We start from the raw sequence: 15,100 nt of genomic DNA, 5'->3' as shown, positions 1-15,100 counted from the left end.
CATACCGGAATAGTAACAAATACTGTCTGGGTCATGATAGAGTAGTAAAATACTGTCTGGGTCATGACAGAGTAGTAAAATACTGTCTGGGTCAATACCAGAGTAGTAAAATACTGTCTGGGTCAATACCAGAATAATAAAATACTGTCTGGGTCATGACAGAGTAGTAAAATACTGTCTGGGTCAATACCAGAATAGTAACAAATACTGTCTGGGTCATGATTGAGTAGTAAAATACTGTCTGGGTCAATACCAGAATAGTAAAATACTGTCTGGGTCATGACAGAGTAGTAAAATACTGTCTGGGTCAATACCAGAATAGTAAAATACTGTCTGGGTCAATACCAGAGTAGTAAAATACTGTCTGGGTCAATACCAGAATAGTAAAATACTGTCTGGGTCAATACCAGAGTAGTAAAATACTGTCTGGGTCATGACAGAGTAGTAAAATACTGTCTGGGTCAATACCAGAGTAGTAAAATACTGTCTGGGTCATACCAGAATAGTAACAAATACTGTCTGGGTCATGATAGAGTAGTAAAATACTGTCTGGGTCATGACAGAGTAGTAAAATACTGTCTGGGTCAATACCAGAATAGTAAAATACTGTCTGGGTCAATACCAGAATATTAAAATACTGTCTGGGTCATGATTGAGTAGTAAAATACTGTCTGGGTCATGATAGAGTAGTAAAATACTGTCTGGGTCATGACAGAGTAGTAAAATACTGTCTGGGTCAATACCAGAATAGTAAAATACTGTCTGGGTCAATACCAGAATATTAAAATACTGTCTGGGTCAATACCAGAGTAGTGAAATACTGTCTGGGTCAATACCAGAGTAGTAAAATACTGTCTGGGTCATACCAGAATAGTAAAATACTGTCTGGGTCAATACCAGAGTAATAAAATACTGTCTGGGTCAATACCAGAGTAGTAAAATACTGTCTGGGTCATACCAGAATAGTAAAATACTGTCTGGGTCAATACCAGAATAGTAAAATACTGTCTGGGTCATGATAGAATAGTAAAATACTGTCTGGGTCATGGTTAGAGATGATCAACCACCTCTGACAGTATAGAATAGTAAAATACTGTCTGGGTCATGGTTAGAGATGATCAACCACCTCTAACAGTATAGAATAGTAAAATACTGTCTGGGTCATGGTTAGAGATGATCAACCACCTCTGACAGTATAGAATAGTAAGACCCTGTCTGGGTCATGGTTAGAGATGATCAACCACCTCTAACAGTATAGAATAGTAAAATACTGTCTGGGTCATGGTTAGAGATGATCAACCACCTCTGACAGTATAGAATAGTAAGACCCTGTCTGGGTCATGGTTAGAGATGATCAACCACCTCTAACAGTATAGAATAGTAAAATACTGTCTGGGTCATGGTTAGAGATGATCAACCACCTCTAACAGTATAGAATAGTAAAATACTGTCTGGGTCATGGTTAGAGATGATCAACCACCTCTAACAGTATAGAATAGCCTTTTCCCCCTACTGGCAGAGCCAAGAAGAGCCAAACCCAAATGCTGACCCATATTCTACCCTTTTCCTTAATAAGAGAGCCAAGAAAAGCCAAACCCAAATGCTGACCCATATTCTACCCTTTTCCCCTACTGGCAGGCTTAAAATGTGAACCCTTTTCCCCTGCTGGGCAGAGCCAAGAAGAGCCAAACCCAAATGCTGACCATATTCTACCCCTCCCCTACTGGCAGAGCCAAGAAAAGCCAAACCCAAATGTGACCCATATTCTGCTCCCCTGCCTGGGCAGGAGCACCAAATGCTGACCCATATTCCTACTACTGGGCAGAGCCAAGAAGAGCCAAACCCAAATGCTGACCCATATAAATCTGACCCTTTCCCCTACTGGGTGAGCCAAGAAAGCCAAACCCAAATGCTGCCCCATATTCTACCCCTTTTCTCCCCTACTGGGCCAGAGCAAGAAGAAGCCAAAACCCAAATGCTGACCCAAATATTTCACCCTTTTCCCCTACTGGGCAGAGCCAAGAGAAAGCCAAACCCAAATGCTGACCCATATTCTACCCTTTTCCCCCACTGGAGCTCAAGAAAAGCCAAACCCAAATGCTGACCCATATTCTACCCTTTTCCCCTACTGGGCAGAGCCAAGAAAGCCAAACCAAACCCAAATGCTGACCCATATTCTACCCTTTTCACCCCCTACTGGGCAGAGCCAAGAAAAGCCAAACCCAAATGCTGACCCATATTCTACCCTTTTCCCTATAGGCAGAGCCAAGAAAGCCAAACCCAAATGCTGACCCATATTCTACCCTTTTCCCTACTGCAGAGCCAAGAAAAGCCAAACCCAAATGCTGACCCATATTCTACCCTTTTCCCCCTACTGGGCAGAGCCAAGAAAAAGCCAAACCCAAATGCTGACCCATATTCACCCTTTTCCCCCTACTGGGCAGAGCCAAGAAAAGCCAACCCAAATGCTGACCCATATTCTACCCTTTTCCCCCTACTGGGCAGAGCCAAGAAAAGCCAAACAAATGCTGACCCATATTCTACCCTTTTCCCCCTACTGGGCAGAGCCAAGAAAAGCCAAACCCAAATGCTGACCCATATTCTACCCTTTTCACCCCTACTGAGGCAGAGCCAAGAAAGCCAAACCCAAATGCTGGACCCATATTCTACCTTTTCCCCTACTGGGCAGAGCCAAGAAAGCCAAACCCAAATGCTGACCCATATTCTGCAACCCTTTTCCCCTACTGGGCAGAGCCAAGAAAGCCAAACCCAAATGCTGGACCCATATGCCTAAACTACCCTTTTCCCCCACTGGCAGAGCCAAGAAAGCCAAACCCAAATGTGCTGACCCATAAAATAAACAGAACATTCAGTATAGTTGGGCAGAGCCATAAGAAAAGCCAAACCCAAATGCTGACCCATCGTGGTCCACCTACATGATGTTGTCCTGGACCAATCGTGGGCAGAGCCTGGACCAAAGCTCCAAATGCTGACCCTGATGTTGTACTTCGTGGTTGTCCTGGACCAGTCGTGTTCAACTCTTGACGTTGTACTGGACCAACGTGTTGGCAGTCCAGCTCAAGAAAAGCCAAACCCAAATCGTGGTGCAGCTCTTGATGTTGTCCTGGACTGTTGTCCTGGACCAATGGTGCAGCTCAAGATGTTGGCCTGGACCAATCAAACCTCAAATGCTGGACCAATCGTGTTCCAGCTCTTGATGTTTTGGACCAATCGTGGTTGTCCTGGAGCCAAGTGTTCCAAACTCCAAATGTACTGGACCAATCATGGTTGTCCTGGACCAATCGTGGTCCCTCTTGATGTTGTCTGGACCAATCGTGGTGCTTGATGTTGTCCTGGACCAAGTGGTCCAGCTCTTGATGTTGTCCTGGACCAATGCTTGGTCCAGCTCTTGATGTTGTCCTGGACCAATCGTGTTCCAGCTCTTGATGTGTCCTGGAAATTGGTCCACCATGTTGTCCTATTGTCGTGTTCCAGAACTCTTGATGTTGGCCTGGACCATAATGGTGTTCCAGCTCTTGATGTTGTACGTGGTCCATCCGTGGTTGTCCTGGACCAGTCGTGTTCCAGCTCTTGACGTTGTACTGGACCACCGTGGTGCAGTGGTTGTCCTGGACCAAGTAAGTGGTCAGCTCTTGATGTTGGCCTGGACCAATCGTGGTCCAGCTCTTGATGTTGTCTGGACCAATCGTGGTTGTCCTGGACCAATCGTGGTCAGCTCTTGACGTTGTACTGATGTCGTGGTTGTCCTGGACCAATCGTGGTCAGCTCTTGATGTTGTCCTGGACATCGTGGTCCAGCTCTTGATGTTGTCCTGGACCAATCGTGGTCCAGCTCTTGGCCGTTGTCCTGCTGCTCTCTGTTGAACATGTTGGCCTGGAACATCTCCAAGTCCCAGCCAGGAGTTGTGTCAGTACCAACGTGTTCCAGCTCAGGATGCTGTACCTGGCAGGCCTTCCTCCAGGAGGGATGACCTACCAGTCAAGGTAACAATACACACTAACTAGAACACTACCTGACCACCGTTGTTCTCTTCCCTCACCGTGGTCCAGCTTTCTCTCTCTCTGTTGTCCTGACCACTCGTGGTGCAGCTCTGATGTCCTGGACCTCTCTCTGGTCCAGTCTTCTCTGATGTTGTCCTCTCCAATCTGTCCTCTGTTCTTCTCTCTCTGTCCTCCAATCTTTGTCTCTCTGTTCCAGCTCTCTCTGATGTTGTCCTGGACCACTGTCTGTCTGGGTCCAGTCTCTCTCTGATGATGTTGTCTTGGAACATTGTTGTTGTTGTTTATGTTGGCCTGGACCAGAGTCGTGTTCCAGCTCTTGCCATGTTGTAACGGGAGGCCATCCATCGTGGTTGTCCTGGACCAGTCGTGGCTTCATGGAGGCTCTGTCTGACCACCGTGAGTGTTGTCCTGGACCACCGTGTCCAGCTCTGATAATGTCATGACCAATGATCAGCTCCAATCTATTTATGCTGTCTGCTTAATAAAGCGGGTTGTCCTCTGACCTGTAGTGATGGTTGTGTTGTCTCTCTGACGCTGTAGTGATGGTTGTGTTGTTGTTGGACCTCTGCGTAGTCCAGTTGTGTTGTTGTTGTCTCTCTGACCAATCGTGATGGTTGTTGATGTTGTCTCTCTGACCAGTGATCGGTTGTGTTGTTGTCTCTCTGACTGTAGTTGGTTCCTGTTGTCTCTCACCTGTAAGATGGTTGTGTTGTCTCTCTGACCTGTAGTGTCGTTGAGGGAGGAGCTCTCAGAGTAGTGATGGCTTCCTTGTGTTGTAGTTGTCTCTCTGACCTGTAGTGATGGTTGTACCAACTAGAACACTACCTAGTGATGGTTGTGTTGTTCCCCTCTGTCCTTGTGATGGTTGTGTTGTCTCTCTGACCTGTGATGGTTGTGTTGTTGTTGTCTCTCCTGACTCTCTCTGATAGCTGCGTTGTTGTCTCTCTGACCTGTAGTGATGGTTTTGTTGTCTCTCTGACCTGTAGTGATGGTTGTGTTGTCTCTTAGCTCTCTAGTGATGGTTGTGTTGTCTCTCTCAGCCTATAGTGATAACATTGTGTGTTGTCTCTCTGTCACGTAGTGATGGTTGTGTTGTCTCAAGATAACGGATGGTTGTGTTGGAGTTCCAAACGCATAGTGATGGTTGTGGGAGCTCTGTCAGAACTGTAGTGATGGTTGTGTTTGTCTCTCTGACCTGTATGATGGTTGTGTTGTTGTTGTCTCACAATGATCAACTGTAGTTTATGGTTATATGAAAAAGTTATGTTGTCTCTCTGACCTGTAGTGATGGTTGTGTTGTCTCTCTGACCCGTAGTGATGGTTGTGTTGTTGTTGTTGTCTCTCTAGTGATGGTTGTGTTGTCTCTCTGACCTGTAGTGATGGTTGTGTTGTTTTGTCTCTCCTGACCTGTAGTGATGGTTGTGTTGTCTCTCTGACCTGTAGTGATGGCTGTGTTATTCTGACCTGTTGATGGTTTGTTGTCTCTCTGACCTGTAGTGATGGTTGTGTTGTCTCTCTGACCCGTAGTGATGGTTGTGTTGTCTCTCTGACCTGTAGTGATGGTTGTTGTTGTTGTCTCTCCTGACCTGTAGTGATGGTTGTGTTGGTGTGTTGTCTCTCTGACCTGTAGTGATGGTTGTGTTGTTGTTGTCTCTCTGACCTGTAGTGATGGTTATGGTGTTGTCTCTCTGACCTGTAGTGATGGTTGTGTTGTCTCTCTGACCTGTAGTGATGGCTGTGTTGTTGTTGTCTCTCTGACCTGTAGTGATGGTTGTGTTGTCTCTCTGACCTGTAGTGATGGTTGTGTTGTCTCTCTGACCTGTAGTGATGGTTGTGTTGTTGTTGTTGTCTCTCTGTAGTGATGGTTGTGTTGTCTCTCTGACCTGTAGTGATGTTTGTGTTGTTGTTGTCTCTCTGACCTGTAGTGATGGCTGTGTTGTTGTTGTCTCTCTATAGTGATGGTTGTGTTGTTGTTGTCGTCTCTCTGTAGTGATGGTTGTGTTGTCTCTCTGACCTGTAGTGATGGTTGTGTTGTTGGTGTCTCTCTATAGTGATGGTTGTGTTGTTGTTGTCGTCTCTCTGTAGTGATGGTTGTGTCGTCTCTCTGACCTGTAGTGATGGTTGTGTTGTCTCTCTGACCTGTAGTGATGGTTGTGTTGTTGTCTCTCTGACCTGTAGTGATGGTTGTGTTGTCTCTCTGACCTGTAGTGATGGTTGTGTTGTCTCTCTGACCTGTAGTGATGGTTGTGTTGTTGTTGTCTCTCTGACCTGTAGTGATGGTTGTGTTGTTGTTGTCTCTCTGACCTGTAGTGATGGTTGTGTTGTTGTCTCTCTGACCTGTAGTGATGGTTGTGTTGTTGTTGTCTCTCTGTAGTGATGGTTGTGTTGTTGTCTCTCTGACCTGTGATGGTTGTGTTGTCTCTCTGACCTGTGTGATGGTTGTGTTGTCTCCTCTGACCTGTAGTGATGGTTGTGTTGTCTCTTGTTCTCTGTAGTGATGGTTGTGTTGTCTCTGACCTGTAGTGATGTGTTGTGTTGTCTCTCTGACCTGTGATGGTGGTTGTTGTTGTCTCTCTGACCTGTAGTGATGGCTGTGTTGTTGTTGTCTCTCTGACCTGTAGTGATAGTTTGGTTGTGTTGTCTCTCTGACCCAGTGATGGTTGTGTTGTTGTTGTTCTCTCTGACCTGTAGTGATGGTTGTGTTGTTGTCTCTCTGACTCTGTAGTGATGGTTGTGTTGTCTCTCTGACCTGTAGTGATGGTTGTGTTGTTGTTGTCTCTCTGACCTGTAGTGATGGTTGTGTTGTTGTTGTCTCTGACCTGTAGTGATGGTTGTGTTGTTCATTTCCACCCGTAGTGATGCTGTGTTGTCTCTCTGACCTGCAGTGATGGTTGTGTTGTTGTTGTCTCTCTGACCCGTAGTGATGGTTGTGTTGTTGTTGTTCTCTGTAGTGATGGTTGTGTTGTTGTCTCTCTGACCCTGTAGTGATGGTTGTGTTGTTGTTGTCTCTCTGTAGTGATGGTTGTGTTGTTGTCTCTGACCTGTAGTGATGGCTGTGTTGTTGTTGTCTCTGACCTGTAGTATGGTTGTGTTGTTCCCTCTGACCTGTAGTGTGATGGTTGTGTTGCTCCCTGACCTGCAGTGATGGCTGTGTTGCTCCTCTGACCTGTAGTGATGGTTGTGTTGTTCTGACCTGTAGTGATGGCTGTGTTGTTGTTGTCTCTGACCTGTAGTGATGGTTGTGTTGTTGTTGTCTCTGACCTGTAGTGATGGCTGTGTTGTTGTTGTCTCTCTGACCTGTAGTGATGGTTGTGTTGTTGTTCTGACCCGCAGTGATGGTTGTGTTGTCTCTCTGACCTGTAGTGATGGTTGTGTTGTTGTTGTCTCTCTGACCTGTAGTGATGGTTGTGCTGTTGTTGTCTCGCTGACCTGTAGTGATGGTTGTTGTTGTCTTCTGACCTGTAGATGGCTGTTGTCACGCTCTGACCTGTAGTGATGGTTGTGTTGTCTCTCTGACCTGTAGTGATGGTTGTGTTGTCTCTCTCGACCAAGGTAGGATGGCTGTGTTGTCTCTCTGACCTGTAGTGATGGTTGTGTTGTCTCTGACCCGTAGTGATGGGTTGTGTTGTCTCTCTGACCTGTAGTGATGGTTGTGTTGTCTCTCTGACCTGTAGTGATGGTTGTGTTGTCTCTCTGACCTGTAGTGATGGTTGTGTTGTTGTTGTCTCTCTGGACCTGTAGTGATGGTTGTGTTGTTGTCTCTGACCTGTAGTGATGGTTGTGTTGTTGTCTCTCTGACATGTAGTGATGGCTGTGTGTTGTTGTCTCTCTGACCTGTAGTGATGGTTTGTTGTTGTCGCCTCTCTGACCTGTAGTGATGGTTGTGTTGTCTCTCTGACCTGTAGTGATGGTTGTGTTGTCTCTCTGACCTGTAGTGATGGCTGTGTTGTTGTTGTCTCTCTGACCTGTAGTGATGGTTGTGTTGTTGTTGTCTCTCTGACCTGTAGTGATGGCTGTGTTGTTGTTGTCTCTCTGACCTGTAGTGATGGTTGTGTTGTTGTCTCTCTGACCTGTAGTGATGGTTGTGTTGTCTCTCTGACCTGTAGTGATGGTTGTGTTGTTGTTGTCTCCTGACCTGTAGTGATGGTTGTGTTGTTGTTGTCTCACTGACCTGTAGTGATGGTTGTTGTTGTCTCTCTGACCTGTAGTGATGGTTGTTGTCGTCTCTCTCTGACCTGTAGTGATGGTTGTGTTGTCTCTCTGACCTGTAGTGATGGTTGTGTTGTCTCTCTGACCTCTGTAGTGATGGTTGTGTTGTCTCTCTGACCTGTAGTGATGGTTGTGTTGTCTCTCTGACCTGTAGTGATGGTTGTGTTGTCTCTCTGACCTGTAGTGATGGTTGTGTTGTTCTCTCTGACCTGTAGTGATGGTTGTGTTGTCTCTGACCTGTAGTGATGGTTGTGTTGTTGTCTCTCTGACCTGTAGTGATGGTTGTGTTGTTGTCTCTCTGACCTGTAGTGATGGTTGTGTTGTCTCTCTGACCTGTAGTGATGGTTGTGTTGTCTCTCTGACCTGTAGTGATGGTTGTGTTGTTGTCTCTCTGACCTGTAGTGATGGTTGTGTTGTCTCTCTGACCTGTAGTGATGGTTGTGTTGTCTCTCTGACCTGTAGTGATGGTTGTGTTGTTGTCTCTCTGACCTGTAGTGATGGTTGTGTTGTCTCTCTGACCTGTAGTGATGGTTGTGTTGTCTCTCTGACCTGTAGTGATGGTTGTGTTGTTGTCTCTCTGACCTGTAGTGATGGTTGTGTTGTCTCTTCTGACCTGTAGTGATGGTTATGTTGTTGTCTCTCTGACCTGTAGTGATGGTTGTGTTGTTGTTGTCTCTCTGACCTGTAGTGATGGTTGTGTTGTCTCTCTTGACCTGTAGTGATGGTTGTGTTGTCTCTCTGACCTGTAGGGATGGTTGTGTTGTTGTCGCTTCTCTGACCTGTAGTGATGGTTGTGTTGTTGTCGTCTCTCTGACCTGTAGTGATGGTTGTGTTGTTGTCGTCTCCTCTGACCTGTAGTGATGGTTGTGTTGTTGTCGTCTCTCTGACCTGTAGTGATGGTTGTGTTGTCTCTCTGACCTGTAGTGATGGTTGTGTTGTTGTCGTTCTGTAGTGATGGTTGTGTTGTCTATCTGACCTGTAGTGATGGTTGTGTTGTCTCCTCTGACCTGTAGATGGTTGTGTTGTTGTTGTCGTCTCTCTGACCTGTAGTGATGGTTGTGTTGTCTCTCTGACCTGTAGTGATGGTTGTGTTGTCTCTCTGACCTGTAGTGATGGTTGTGTTGTTCTGACCTGTAGTGATGGTTGTGTTGTTGTCGTTTCTCTGTAGTGACGGTTGTGTTGTCTCTCTGACCTGTAGTGATGGTTGTGTTGTTGTCGTCTCTCTGTAGTGATGGTTGTGTTGTTGTTGTCTCTCTGACCTGTAGTGATGGTTGTGTTGTCTCTCTGACCTGTAGTGATGGTTGTGTTGTCTCTCTTGACCTGGTAGTGATGGTTGTGTTGTCTCTCTGACCTGTAGTGATGGTTGTGTTGTTGTCGCCTCTGTAGTGATGGTTGTGTTGTTGTCTCTGACCTGTAGTGATGGTTGTGTTGTCCCTCTGACCTGTAGTGATGGTTGTGTTGTCTCTCTGACTGTAGAGACAGTTGTGTTGTTGTCGTCTTCTCTGTAGTGACGGTTGTGTTGTCGTCTCTCCCTCAGGTCTCTTGAGGTGGTGTTCATCAGGATGTGTCGGCCTTTGACTCTCAGAACAGCACCGTCTACTTCGATGGGAAGTACGCTGGGACCGACGTCTTCAAAGCGTTAGGTGAGTCAGAATACAACCCAGCGAATCACGTTCATCCTCTTCAAAGCATTAGGTATGTCAGAATACAACCCAGCGAATCACGTTCATCCCCTTTCAAAGCATTAGGTGAGTCAGAATACAACCCAGCGAATCACGTTCATCCCCTTTCAAAGCGTTAGGTATGTCAGAATACAACCCAGCGAATCATGTTCATCCCCTTTCAAAGCATTAGGTGAGTCAGAATACAACCCAGCGAATCACGTTCATCCCCTTTCAAAGCATTAGGTACGTCAGAATACATACGTAGAATGTATGCACACATGACTGTAAGTCGCTTTGGATAAAAGCGTCTGCTAAATGGCATATATTATTATATTATTATATTATTATATTACAACCCAGCGAATCACGTTCATCCCCTTTCAAAGCATTAGGTACGTCAGAATACAACCCAGCGAATCACGTTCATCCCCTTTCAAAGCGTTAGGTGAGTCAGAATACAACCCAGCGAATCACGTTCATCCCCTTCAATCTGTGGTTGAGGTTCAGACGTTTCAGAACCATCGATTTAATAGGAGAGGAAGTTGTTTGTTTAGTATTAGGGACTGTTTTGGACCACCTCTGACTGAATGGCTGGGCCACTAGGATATGGACTGACTGAATGGCTGGGCCACTAGGATATGGACTGACTGACTGAATGGCTGGGCCACTAGGATATGGACTGACTGAATGGCTGGGCCACTAGGATATGGACTGACTGACTGAATGGCTGGGCCACTAGGATATGGACTGACTGAATGGCTGGGCCACTAGGATATGGACTGACTGACTGACTGAATGGCTGGGCCACTAGGATATGGACTGACTGAATGGCTGGGCCACGAGGATATGGACTGACTGAATGGCTGGGCCTCTAGGATATGGACTGGACTGACTGAATGGCTGGGCCACTAGGATATGGACTGACTGAATGGCTGGGCCACTAGGATATGGACTGACTGACTGAATGGCTGGGCCACTGGGATATGGACTGACTGACTGAATGGCTGGGCCACTGGGATATGGACTGACTGACTGAATGGCTGGGCCACTAGGATATGGACTGACTGACTGTACGGCTGGCCACTGGGATATGGACTGACTGAATGGCTGGGCCACTAGGATATGGACTGACTGACCGAATGGCTGGGCCACTAGGATATGGACTGACTGACTGAATGGCTGGGCCACTGGGATATGTACTGACTGACCGAAATGGCTGGGCCACTGGGATATGGACTGACTGACTGAATGGCTGGGCCACTGGGATATGGACTGACTGACTGAATGGCTGGCCACTAGGACATGGACTGACTGACTGAATGGCTTGGCCACTGGGATATGGACTGACTGAATGGCTGGGACACTAGGATACGGACTGGACTGACTGAACTCCAAAGCGATGCATGTCCAGGTGACGATCTGTTCAGATCGTGATGTCCTGCTCTGTGTCCTGTGTTGTTGTGATATTTTATACATAACTACTCCTGTCTCTCTGTGTGTCTGACAGACTGTGTTGTTCTGATCCACATAACTACCTCTCTGATCTCTGTGTGTCTGTCTGTCTGTCTGTCTGTCTGTCTGTCTGTCTGTCTGTCTGTCTGTCTGTCTGTCTGTCTGTCTGTCTGTCTGTCTGTCTGTCTGTCTGTCTGTCTGTCTGTCTGTCTGTCTGTCTGTCTGTCTGTCTGTCTGTCTGTCTGTCTGTCTGTCGTGTGTGTGTGTGTGTGTGTGTGTGTGTGTGTGTGTGTGTGTGTGTGTGTGTGTGTGTGTGTGTGTGTGTGTGTGTGTGTGTGTGTGTGTGTGTGTGTGTGTGTGTGTGTGTGTGTGTGTGTGTGTGTGTGTGTGTGTGTGTGTGTGTGTGTGACAGGTTGTGACGATCTGATTCGCTTAGTCTTTGAGTTTGGGAAGAGCATGTCTGTCATCCATCTCTCTGAGGAGGAGATCGCTCTCTTCTCAGCGTACGTCCTGATGTCTGCGGGTAGGCACGATGCTGTCACGTTCACGACGCAACGTTGCGAGCACATGTCTTCTACAATCACATAACACACACACACACACACACACACACACACACACACACACACACACACACACACACACACACACACACACACACACACACACACACACACACACACACACACACACACAGCTATTCCCCCTTGTGGCAGTCCGAGAGCATCTCTGGGTGTTATTATTTATACAACGTTGCATCGTTTAACTAACGGTGCAGTCCGAGAGCATCTCTGGGTGTTATTATTTATACACAACGTTGCATCGTTTAACTAACGGTGCAGTCCGAGAGCATCTCTGGGTGTTATTATTTATACAACGTTGAGAGCACATATCTTCTACAATCACATAACACACACAAACACACACACACAGCTATTCCCCCTTGTGGCAGTCCGAGAGCATCTCTGGGTGTTATTATTTATACAACGTTGAGAGCACATATCTTCTACAATCACATAACACACACACACACACACACACACACACACACACACACACACACACACACACACACACACACACACACACACACACACACACACACACACACACACACACAGCTATTCCCCCTTGTGACAGTCCGAGAGCATCTCTGGGTGTTATTATTTATACACAACGTTGCATCGTTTAACTAACGGTGCAGTCCGAGAGCATCTCTGGGTGTTATTATTTATACAACGTTGTATCGTTTAACTAACGGTGCAGTCCGAGAGCATCTCTGGGTGTTATTATTTATACAACGTTGTATCGTTTAACTAACGGTGCAGTCCGAGAGCATCTCTGGGTGTTATTATTTATACAACGTTGTATCGTTTAACTAACGGTGCAGTTCGAGAGCATCTCTGGGTGTTATTATTTATACAACGTTGCATCGTTTAACTAACGGTGCAGTCCGAGAGCATCTCTGGGTGTTATTATTTATACACAACGCTGCATCGTTTAACTAACGGTGCAGTCCGAGAGCATCTCTGGGTGTTATTATTTATACGACTCTGTATCGTGTAACTAACGGTGCAGTCCGAGAGCATCTCTGGGTGTTATTATTTATACAACGTTGTATCGTTTAACGGTGCGTGTAGATCGGACGTGGCTTCAGGAGAAGGTGAAGGTAGAGAAGCTGCAACAGAAGATCCAGCTGGCTCTCCAACATGTCCTTCAGCAGAACGGCAGAGAGGATGTGGTTCTCACTAAGGTATAACACACTAACACACACGTACATACAATATATGCAATTGCTGTACACCAGGATTGGGGTCAATTTCCTTTTCAATTCCAGTCCATTCAGAAAGTAAAACAAATTCCAATTCTACATTTTCCAAATTGAAGAGAATTGGAAATTCCCTTTGTGAATTGAAAATGAAATTCAGCCCAACCCTGCTTTACACTGTACTGCTACACAGTAGCTACAGGGAATTAATCTTTGTTTGTAAGGACTGTGTTCATGCATTGTCTAAATGGTAGTGCTCTTGGTATACTCTACTTGATGACATCTCGTTTTGAACTGAACAGGCCTTGGGATTTCACAGCAGGATTTCAGTTCCATCACCAACAGAACCATCAGTCCTAATGACACGCACACTGTCCTGGTCTCAGGGAAATGTGAAAGTCCTGTCTGTCTGTCTGTCTGTCTGTCTGTCTGTCTGTCTGTCTGTCTGTCTGTCTGTCTGTCTGTCTGTCTGTCTGTCTGTCTGTCTGTCTGTCTGTCTGTCTGTCTGTCTGTCTGTCTGTCTGTCTGTCTGTCAGAATGTGACCTGGCAGTCCTGAATCTCAGTAACCTCTCTCTCTCTCTCTCTCTCTCTCTCTCTCTCTCTCTCTCTCTCTCTCTGTCTCTCTCTCTCTCTCTCTCTCTCTCTCTGTCTCTCTCTCTCTCTCTCTCTCTCTCTCTCTCTCTCTCTCTCTCTCTCTCTCTCTCTCTCTCTCTCTCTCTCTCTCTCTCTCTCTCTCTGTCTCTCTCTCTCTGTCCCTCTCCCTCTCTCTCTCTCTGCTCTCTCTCTCTCTGTCTCTCTGTCTCTCTCTCTCTCTCTGTCTCTCTCTCTGTCTCTCTCTCTCTCTCTCTCTCTCTCTCTCTCTCTCTCTCTCTCTCTCTCTCTCTCTCTCTCTCTCTCTCTCTCTCTCTGTCTCTCTCTCTCTCTGCTCTCTCTCTCTCTCTCTGTCTCTCTCTCTCTCTCTCTCTCTCTCTCTCTCTCTCTCTCTCTCTGTCTCTCTCTCTGTCTCTCTCTCTGTCTCTCTCTCTCTCTCTCTCTCTCTCTCTCTCTCTCTCTCTCTCTCTCTCTCTCTCTCTCTCTCTCTCTCTCTCTCTCTGTCTCTCTCTCTCTCTCTCTCTCTCTCTCTCTCTCTCTCTCTCTCTCTCTCTCTCTCTCTCTCTCTCTCTCTCTCTCTCTCTCTCTCTCTCTCTCTCTCTGTCTCTGTCTCTCTCTCTCCAGTTGATATGCAAAGTGTCGACCCTGCGGGCGTTAGTCAGCCGGCACACAGAGAAGCTGACGGCCTTCAGAGCAACCTACCCAGACATTGTCCAAGCCCACTTCCCTCCACTATACAGGGAGCTGTTTGGCTCAGACTTTGAACAGGGCTCCATGTCCATAGACGGCTAGCCAAAGAGCCCGTCGGTGACCTACCGTACTGTATCTGCCCTGTACTGTAGTTTACGTCATGGAGCCAGTGTTGATCTTTGGGAGACAGAGAGACACGTTGAATGAGAGACACTCAGACAGTGCCTTGGTCCTGTGGCTCTAACTTGCTCTTACCTGGACAGACACCCAACATTTCTCTGTTCATTTCTCTGTCTAATAAATAAATCATCCATTCTGGTTCTGGAATATCAGTTTTAAATAAATCATCCATTTCTGTTCTGGAATGTCAGATTTAAATAAATCATCCATTCTGGTTCTGGAATGTCAGTTTTAAATAAATCATCCATTCTGGTTCTGGAATGTCAGTTTTAAATAAATCATCCATTCTGTTCTGGAATGTCAGTTTTAAATAAATCATCCATTCTGGTTCTGGAATGGAATGTCAGTTGAGTCCATCAGAATATTCGGTCACTTATTTGTTAAATTGCAGAAACTCTCAGTTGAAATCATACAGCCTCTTACTTCTAAACGTTTTATTTCTAATTGAAATCTACAGTCCAGGTTATACGTCATCAGAAGCAATGCTTGAACCCACCTGGTTCCCACTGGGTATGATGACGTG

General features: G+C 46.3%; 1 pseudogene; it reads left to right on the top strand.

The window, feature by feature from the left end:
- The first annotated feature begins 3,521 nt into the window (after nucleotides 1-3,521).
- Nucleotides 3,522-14,499, top strand: LOC124029570 (annotated as a pseudogene).
- The last annotated feature ends 601 nt before the right edge of the window (nucleotides 14,500-15,100 follow it).

The sequence above is a fragment of the Oncorhynchus gorbuscha genome, unplaced genomic scaffold (genome assembly GCF_021184085.1).
Source record: "Oncorhynchus gorbuscha isolate QuinsamMale2020 ecotype Even-year unplaced genomic scaffold, OgorEven_v1.0 Un_scaffold_6848, whole genome shotgun sequence".
Lineage (NCBI taxonomy): Eukaryota > Metazoa > Chordata > Actinopteri > Salmoniformes > Salmonidae > Oncorhynchus > Oncorhynchus gorbuscha.
The sequence above is the reverse complement of the archived record's forward strand: the minus strand, read 5'-3'. Positions and strand labels throughout refer to the sequence as shown.